The sequence below is a fragment of the Phocoena sinus genome, chromosome 9 (assembly GCF_008692025.1).
Source record: "Phocoena sinus isolate mPhoSin1 chromosome 9, mPhoSin1.pri, whole genome shotgun sequence".
Taxonomy (NCBI): domain Eukaryota; kingdom Metazoa; phylum Chordata; class Mammalia; order Artiodactyla; family Phocoenidae; genus Phocoena; species Phocoena sinus.
This window is the reverse complement of record NC_045771.1, coordinates 26,693,581-26,702,823: the sequence shown is the minus strand read 5'-3', so window position 1 is coordinate 26,702,823 and position 9,243 is coordinate 26,693,581.

The following is a 9,243-nucleotide window of genomic DNA, read 5'->3' as shown; positions in this document are numbered from 1 at the left end:
CCACCAGGGAAGCCCAGTATAACCTTTTCAAACTAATCAGTGGTGAAAACTTGGCAACAGATGGTCTATAGATGAGAGTCCAGAGAAGTTAAGAGCCTGACTCAAGATTAAGTGAATTAGTGTGAAGGCAGGGACTGGATATCCAGTTTGTTGACTTCCAGTAGGTGAGATGCAGGGTTAGCAACTTCATCTTCTAGTTCTGCCTCTTCTTCCAAACTTCTTAGAGGCTGGTGCGACCCCACTGCAGTCTGTGAGGGGCCCTCCCCAGATGTGGGCTTCTTACTTCTGTACCTGGGAACCCTGCACAGTCCTCTATTTCCAATAAAACATCACTGAAGATTTTATACTAATTTTTTTTTTTTTTTTTGGCCACGTCGTGCGACATGTAGGATCTTAGCTCCCCAACCGGGGATCGATCCCGTGCCCCCTGCAGTGGAAGCGCAGAGTCTTAACCACTGGACTGCCAGGGAAGTCCCAGATTTTATACTGATTTTAAATATTCATAACAACAAAATGTTACCTTCTTTCTAGACTTACTTGCATTTTATGAAGGTCTAAGGCCTTGAACGAAAGAACTGAAGCTCTTCTGAGAGAGGTTCAACCTCTCACTAGGTATTCTTTTGGCAGAGAGGAATTTCTGGTAAAGAGCCAATGATTAAGGCAAGTATGAAGTGGATTTTAACTTTCCAAAAGAACATTGATCTATTTAGAGTGGATCTAGGGACATGATGTTATGAATATTTGCAGTGTTGGCTTCCCTTATAAGGGAAGTAACTGAATTGTGTCACGGGGTTTAACCCCCTCTGCCGTGATCCTGCAGGTATGGTCTGGTTCTGAAAGACTGGTTTTATCACTATCTTACAATAAGCAAGTGTTGTGTCAGAAAGACTGAGGGATACATGGAAGCCAGGTTTCAGTAAATTTTAGGTACCTAAAGTGTGTCCTCTCTATAAGAACCGAAGCTTATTTTCTGAGGTAGATAAATTATGATATGTATCACATACTCGTTTTGTGACCTTAGGGTAGAAAGTACTTTGCACATTCAATACTGAAAATTCAGAGCTTTCAAACAGGTGTCAGTTTTAGTCTGTGGAACCATAAAATAAGCATTTAAAATATCTCACCAAATACACTGGTATAAAACATGCATTTTGATTTACATTTAGATTTAATAAAACCATAGGGACACAACATGAGTAGTGTATTACATCATTATTCTTTGTTCAAATTGCTGTTACACGAAGAAGAGACAGGTATGTGGAGTCATATAAGCCCATTCCAAAATTAGATCCTATCCAATATTAAGAAAAAATTTCCTTGATGACTCTCTGAACAACTAATGGCTAGTGAACAACTTATTAAATATAACTACTTCTGAATGATATAAGCATTGGGAAATCCGTAGCTTTATTTGTATTTTAGTTTTAAGTGCAGAAACTGGAGAGACTTCTATAAACTGACTACAATGCAAAAAAATTCTCCATAAAATTTACATACAATTGTTTCTTCCTTTTCTACCATTGTTTCAGAGTTGTGGATTTTAATCAGAAAAAATATTTTCAACTTTCTCAGTGATTGCACACTTGGACGTTCAGATTCCTCCTCTTGTCACTTAGTCAAGCTATCCCTCTACTTAAAAATAAAAGTCAGCCCTATAGACCCATAATGACTGTTGTTTATCTTAATTTCTTTGTTTCTCGTATTTTTCACAATAAAAATGAGATACTGAGAAAATGAGATGAAATAATAAAACTATCCAAGATAATCCTCTTAGGAGAGGATTCTTTGGTCAATTGGTCCAATGATATTCACTCCATTCCATTCCCATTTTTGTAATAGATAGCTTCACTAGACTGGGTCTGGAGTGACCCCAAGTGTGTAGCTGTTTCCCTTGGCACCACAGCAGCAGAGCTTGCTTGGATGTCAAGGAATCCAAAGTAGAAGGATAAATAAATTTCAAATCTTGTTTCTAAGAGAATAGCAAGAAAGACTGTTTTTTGTCACCAAAGCTTAGTAATCATATCTAATCCTTTATGAGGATTTCCTATGTGCCAAATTCTAAGTGTTTTACATATATTATTTCATTTAATCCACTCTGCCCCACCCTTCCACTTTCCCATGGTTTTCTGAGGTGGGCACTATTACTATTCCCAGTTTTCATGTGAGGCTAACCAATTTGCCTAAGGTCAAACAACTAGTTTGGGGGTGTAGACAGGGGTTAAATCCATGCAGTCCAGAGCAAGAGCCCAAGGATCCAATGCTGCTAAACCTCCTTCCCAGGTGATTATATTATGAAGCCAAGGCTAAGAACCACAGACTGGTTCAGATTCTAGTTCAAAGTGCTTCAACTCAAATGCTTTCAATACCAGGCAGGTAAATTAAATGAAGCAAGCAGATACAGACTTCATACTCTAAATAATTTCTAAAATAATGGTTCTGAATCTTTTACCTGAAACGTATCACCTGGGGAGATTGCTAAAAATGCAAATTACTGAGCTTCAGACCCACAGAATCTTTGTTCAATCTGCATCAAAGTTACCTAGGTTTTAATTTATTTATTTTAACATCTCTTCAAATATTTTCTCAGTCCCTTTCTTTTTCTCTTCTCCTTCTGGGACCCCTATAATTCGAATGTTGGTGCATTTGATGTTGTCCCAGAGGCCTCTGAGACTGTCCTCAGTTCTTTTCATTCTTCTTACTTTATTCTGCTCTGTGGCAGTTATTTCCACTATTTTATCTTCCAGGTCACTTGTCCGTTCTTCTGCCTTCGTTATTCTGCTATTGATTCCTTCTAGAGAATTTTAAATTTCATTTATTGTGCTGTTCATCATTGTTTATTTGCTCTTTAGTTCTTCTAGGTCCTTGTTAAACGTTTCTTGTATTTTCTCCATTCTATTTCCAAGATTTTGGATCATTTTTATTATCATTATTCTGGATTCTTTTTCAGGTAGACTGCCTGTTTCCTCTTCATTTGGTTGGTCTGGTGGGTTTTCACCTTGCTCCTTTATCTGCGCATATTTCTCTGTTTTCTCATTTTGTTTAACTTACTGTGTTTGGGGTCTCTTTTTTGCAGGCTGTAGGTTCATAGTCCCCATTATTTTTGCAGTGGGTAAGGCTGGTTCAGTGGGTTGTGTAGGCTTCCTGGTTGGGGGGACTAGTGCTTGTGTTCTGGTGGGTGGGGCTGGATCTTGTCCTTTCCGTGGGCAGGGCTGCATCCGGTGGTGTTTTGGGGTGTCTGTGAACTTAGTATGACTTTAGGTAGCCTCGCTGTGAATGGGTGGGATTGTGTTCCTGTCTTGCTAGTTGTTTGGCATGGGGCGTCCAGCACTGGAGCTTGCTGGCCGTTGGGTGGAGCTGGTTCTTAGCGTTGAGATGGAGATCTCTGGGAGAGCTGTCGCCAATTGATGTTACGTGGGGCGGGGAGGTCTCTGGTGGTCCAGTGTCCTGGACTCGGCCCTCCCCCCTTGGATGCTCAGGCCTGACACCCGGCTGGAGCACCCAGACCCTGCCAGCCACACAGCTCAGAAGAAAAGGAAGAAAGAAAAACAAAAACAAAAAACCAAACAGACAGAACCCTAGGAAAAATGGTAGAAGCAAACCTATACAGACAAAATCACACAGAAGCAAACACATACACACTCACAAAAAGAGAAAAAATATATTTACATATACATTAAAAAAAAAAGGAAGAGAGCAACCAAACCAATAAACAAATCCACCAATGATAATAAGCACTAAATATTAAACTAAGATACACATAAAACCAGAAACAAATTAGATGCAGAAAGCAAACCCCAAGTCTACAGTTGCTCCCAAAGTCCCCCTCCTCAATTTGGGATGATCCGTTGTCTATTCAGGTATTCCACAGATGCAGGGTACATCGAGTTGATTGTGGAGCTTTAATCCGCTGCTCCTGAGGCTGCTGGAAGAAATTCCCCTTTCTCTTCTTTGTTCGCACAGCTCCTGGGGTTCAGCTTTGTATTCGGCCCCGCCTCTGCGTGTAGGTCGCTGGAGGGCGTCTGTTCTTCTCTCAGACAGGACGGGGTTAAAGGAGCAGCTGATTCGGGGGCTGTGGCTCACTCAGGCCGTGGAGAGGGAGGGGTATGGATGCGGGGCAAGTCTGAGGCGGCAGAGGCCGGCGTGACGTTGCACCAGCCTGAGGTGCGCCATGTGTTTTCCCGGGGAAATTGTCCCTGGATCCCGGGACCCTGGCAGTGGCGGGCTGCACAGGCTCCCCGGAAGGGGGGTGTGGATAGTGACCTGTGCTCGCACACAGGCTTCTTGGTGGCAGCAGCAGCAGCCTTAGCGTCTCATGCCCGTCTCTGGGGTCCGCACTGGTAGCCGTGGCTCGCGCCGTCTCTGGAGCTCATTTAGTTGGTGCTCTGCCTTCTGTGGCCACACGGGGAAGGAATCCACTCTCCTTGTGCACCCAAAACAATGGTCTCTTGCCTCTTGGGCAAGTCCGGACTTTTCCCGGACTCCCTCCCGGCTAGCCGTGGTGCACTAACCCCCTGCAGGCTGTGTTCACGCTGCCAACCCCAGTCCTCTCCCTGCGCTCCGACCGAAGCCAGAGCCTCAGCTCCCATCCCCGCCGCCCTGGCGGGGGAGCAGACAAGCCTCTCGGGCTGGTGAGTGCCAGTCGGCACCGATCCTCTGTGCGGGAATCTCTCCACTTTGCCCCCCGCACCCCCACTGCTGCGCTCTCCTCCGTGGCTCTGAAGCTTCCCCGCTCCGCCACCCGTAGTCTCCGCCCGCGAAGGGGCTTCCTAGTGTGTGGAAACCTTTCCTCCTTCACAGCTCCCTCCCACTGGTACAAGTCCCATCCCTATTCTTTTGTCTGTTTTTTCTTTTGCCCTACCCAGGTACGTTGGGAGTTTCTTACCTTTTGGGAGGTCTGAGGTCTTCTGCCAGCGTTCAGTAGGTGTTCTGTAGGAGTTGTTCCACATGTAGATGTATTTTTGATGTATTTATGGGAGGAAGTTGATCTCCACATCTTACTCCTCTGCCATCTTGAAGGTCCCTAGGTTTTATTTTTAAATGCAAATTTCTGCGTGCCAGAAATCCCTTTAAATGCTAGTATCACTTTAGGTGCTAATAAATTCTAGTACTGTCAGATTTTGAGTCTCAAATATTTTGTTGGTTCTAGGAATATTACTAAGCAACTATTATATGCCAGGAACTTCTAGGCACTGGGTAAACAGCAGTGAACAAATAAAACTCCCTGTTTCTAAGGAGCTCAGTTTTCTTTAGGAAAGCGAAACAGTATGAAATAGTAAAACGATGTCAGATGGATAAGTGCAATAGAGAAAATTAAGTCAGGGGTGGGGAATGAAGCATGATGGGGTAGAGTGGTCTTTACCTGATCAGGGGAGGCCTTCCCATAAGGTTAGGAAGGCCTAACCTTATATGTTACAGAGGATTGGGGTGGGGGGGAGGTGGGAAACAAGGAACCTGGAAGAGTTCAACAATGTCCAGACTAAAGTAACAACATCAAGTTACAAAGTCCATGAAGGGAGAGACTGCCTGGTACGCAAACAAGGGGACCAGTGGAGAGGAGTGGGAAGCAAAATGTAATAGTAAAAGATGTCAGAGAGGTAGTAAGGAAATGGCTCGCATTGGGCCGTGAAGGCCATGGTAAGCTCACTGGGTGACATTAGAGAGCACTGGGAAATGATGGTATTGTCCTTACGTTTTAATCAATCAGTCCGGCTGCTGTATGCAGAATATTCCATGTGCAGAAATTGTGGAAGCAGAAAGGCCAGTTGGGGAGATATGGCTGTAGTCAAGGCAGAAGATGGTTGCATGGCCAGCATGGTAGCAGAGGAGGTGCGAAGTAGTAGTCAGATTCTGGATGAACTTTAAAGAGCGATCTATGATGATTTTTCAAGTGGATTGGCTGTGGGCTGTTAATGAAAGAGAGGAATCAAGATGAGTAGGTCTCATGTTTGGGCAGTTAGTGCTTAGTAAATCTGCTGTAGATAAAATACTCTCCCAGCAAATTCCCAGTTGGGCACCAGTGTGAAGCTTGTTTTACTTATGACTAAAGCAATACCTTCCCTGGAACACTGAAGGTGAAATACTGGAGCATATTATTTTCCTAAGGACTGAGATTCATTAAAACCCATATTCTTCCTGACATGAAACATTGAATACAAGTACAAGACATCTCTTTTATTTCATTACCTGCAACTAGAAAAGAAAAAGGTAAAAAGAGCTCATTTTCTCAGTGATATTTGCATCTGAAGGGAATTGATTTTTTTTCTCCTGTGGTAATTCATTAATGCTTCTAATAATTCTTGAATATGCATAGGTATTTGAAACACTTTAATCACTAATAACAAAACAAACCAAAAAACGTGCCTCATATAAAAGCCAAAGGTGGATAGCCAATGGGAAATTCCCTGCTTTATTTCTTCCATTTGCAGAGCTTACCTCTCTCACCATTTTGGATCAAGTTTCAAGTACTATTAATTCAAAACTTGTTGTTTCACATTTTTAAAAATCCACCTTGTCTTAAAATTGAGACTAATAAAAGGTTTGTATCTAATAACATCATTCTTGTTATTTAATAAGAACTATGTAACCTGTTGCATCTTCATGTTAGGAATTGCTCTTCTCTTTATTTAGCTCCTGTCTTCTTGCCCTAATTCTAAAGGTTGCGTCCCATGTCTGTCTTTTATTATAAACCACATCAACTCTTTCTGGATAGACACAGTATGAATTATAAATGAATGTATGAGCTGACTTATAAGTGCCTATTCTGTACTCTGTATTCTTTATCTTAACCTCCATTTAAGCTTTGATCATTGTGCAGAAATATTTGTTAATGATTCCAAAATTTAAGGGCAAGTTTATCATTCGAGAACCCCATCTAATAGGGAGTAAGCACATAGGACTTCCTATCCAACCCCATAAAACCACAACCATGCCTATCTATCACAAGCAATATTTTCATCTGACTCCAACAATTGTGATTTTTAAATGTTACCTTTCCTATGAACTCTAACGGCAGCTTGGGACAGAAAATCATTTATGAGGTAGCTAAACTTGGCAAGAGAAAATCTAGAAGGACTTTGCCCTCTATGGGAGGACAAAAATCTGCTGAGGAATAGAGTTATATGTAAAGACAAATGGGCTTTTATCTGGGAGTTCATATTTCACAGAAGGGAAAAAATCATTCTGAAGGTACAGGAAAAAAAATAATAAAGGTATATATCAGGGCTTCAGGGTTGTATATGAAAAGGTACCTGTTTAGAAACTGCAACAATATTTGATGGAATATTTTATTAATAGAGATAAGGCTTCAATAAACACATGCTCCACATCTTCAAAGTATTGTGAATAGATGAAATAAAAGAAACTTTCACACAAGTTGAAAATGTCTTTCTTTGATAGTTGTGGACGACGTTGTCAGGTAAATTCCAACATAGTGCCCTGCAAAGTGAACTCAAAGCAGAGAACAAACGCGCGCACACACACATGCACATAAATACAAATATGACTTTGTGGCCTAGATTTCAAGGGGAAAAAAACAGACATTCATCAGGATGTTGTTATGGTCTAAAAATAGCAGAGGAGTCTCTGAACTATCCATGTTGCACCAATCAGCACATCTGAGGGAGCATCAGGACATTGATGCATTATCCTTATCACTGTAATTGATGCCTAATAGTTCTCTACCCGTCAAATGCAGCCCTGAATGGAAGGGCCATTAATCTCCATGTAAGATGATCATCGCTTTGAAACCCTAAGTGATCTCAAACTTTCTAACAGCTTAAATCACAACACTGAAGGGAAAAATAATACATAGGGCTACTGATTAATTTCCTGACTGCCAAAAGATATGATCTCACATACCTGAGCAGGCTGGTGAGTTCCGATACTATTTCCAAGTACCCGAGGGAAGAGAAGAAAGATCACTCTGCCCAGATTTTACAAGCTGTCTAGTTCCCCCTCTTTCTAGAGTGGGTGGGAGGCTTTGCCACTATCCAGAGACACTGAGGGACCAGCGGAGGAAGAAATTTGTTTATTTCACCTAAAATGATGTTCTAGAACTTGAGTGTGACTCATCGTATCATTCATAGAACCTGAATTTCCTAATGAAAAGCACTACAGGAAGCGTTTTCCTTTTTTATATTAACATAATTCTTTTCACAATGAGTTCTTTAAAGCATAAAAGAATATTTCAAGACAGCTATGTCATGTCTAGGAAGTCTGGACAGACTTTCAAAATTCCGATCACTTGAAAAACTCCAGGAGATATAGTGAAACCAGGTCCCAGGGGCTCCAGATTTATTTAAAGGGAAAATACACCAGATAAAATACAAACTGGGTAATAAAAATAATATTATGAATAACTATAAGGTGATAAAGTCAACAACAGAATACATTCTATAAAAATAGAAAATTCCAAAATTGGCATAAGAAGAATACTTAGACCCCAAACCACTACAAAAATAGAAAGTGAAATGATCGGAGAATTCCCCACTAAAAAGTGACTTATGCTGAATGACTACAAACAAGTTTCTCTATGTGTACTGACATAAAAAACCAAAATCCACCCTACGAAGTGACAGAGGCAAGCTGCAAAATATATTCATAGCATAATGCTATTAAAAAAAAATGTATATATACACATACTTACATGTGCTCCGGGAAAACAGTCTGGAAAATTATACACCAAATTGTTAAAAGTGGTTTCCTCTGGGGTACTAGTTAAAGCATGAATTAGTTCAACCTTACATACTTTATGCTGTTTCAAATTCTTACAAGTACATATCACTTTCATTAAAAAAAAATTCTAGATGAAAACAAAACTTGATGAAATGCATGGTCAAAATTCAAAATACTGAAAATAATCAGAAGAATGTAGCATTTTCCCCAGATACCAGTGAAAGCTTCCACAGAGTATAGAAGAGATTGGCCGGATTGAGGGTCACAATTAGTGACAAATGCATGCTTTGACTTCAGAAACAAAAGAACAGGCAGCTGGGGAACAGGCAGGAGAAAGATTTTGGCCCATTCCTGTGTGTGCAAGTAGCTTGGGTACAGGATCTACAGATTTGAAAACCGGGCAGCCAGTATTGTGTGGAGACTGCTTTCCCAGGTAGTCAAAGATGTATTCAGCTCCTTCTGTTCCATCAACACCAGCCTTTCTCTATTTATTTAGAAACAACACTCAATGTGCAACATGACCAGGGTAAAACGAAATGGGGAATGATGCACTCCTTCTCGGCAGGTGTA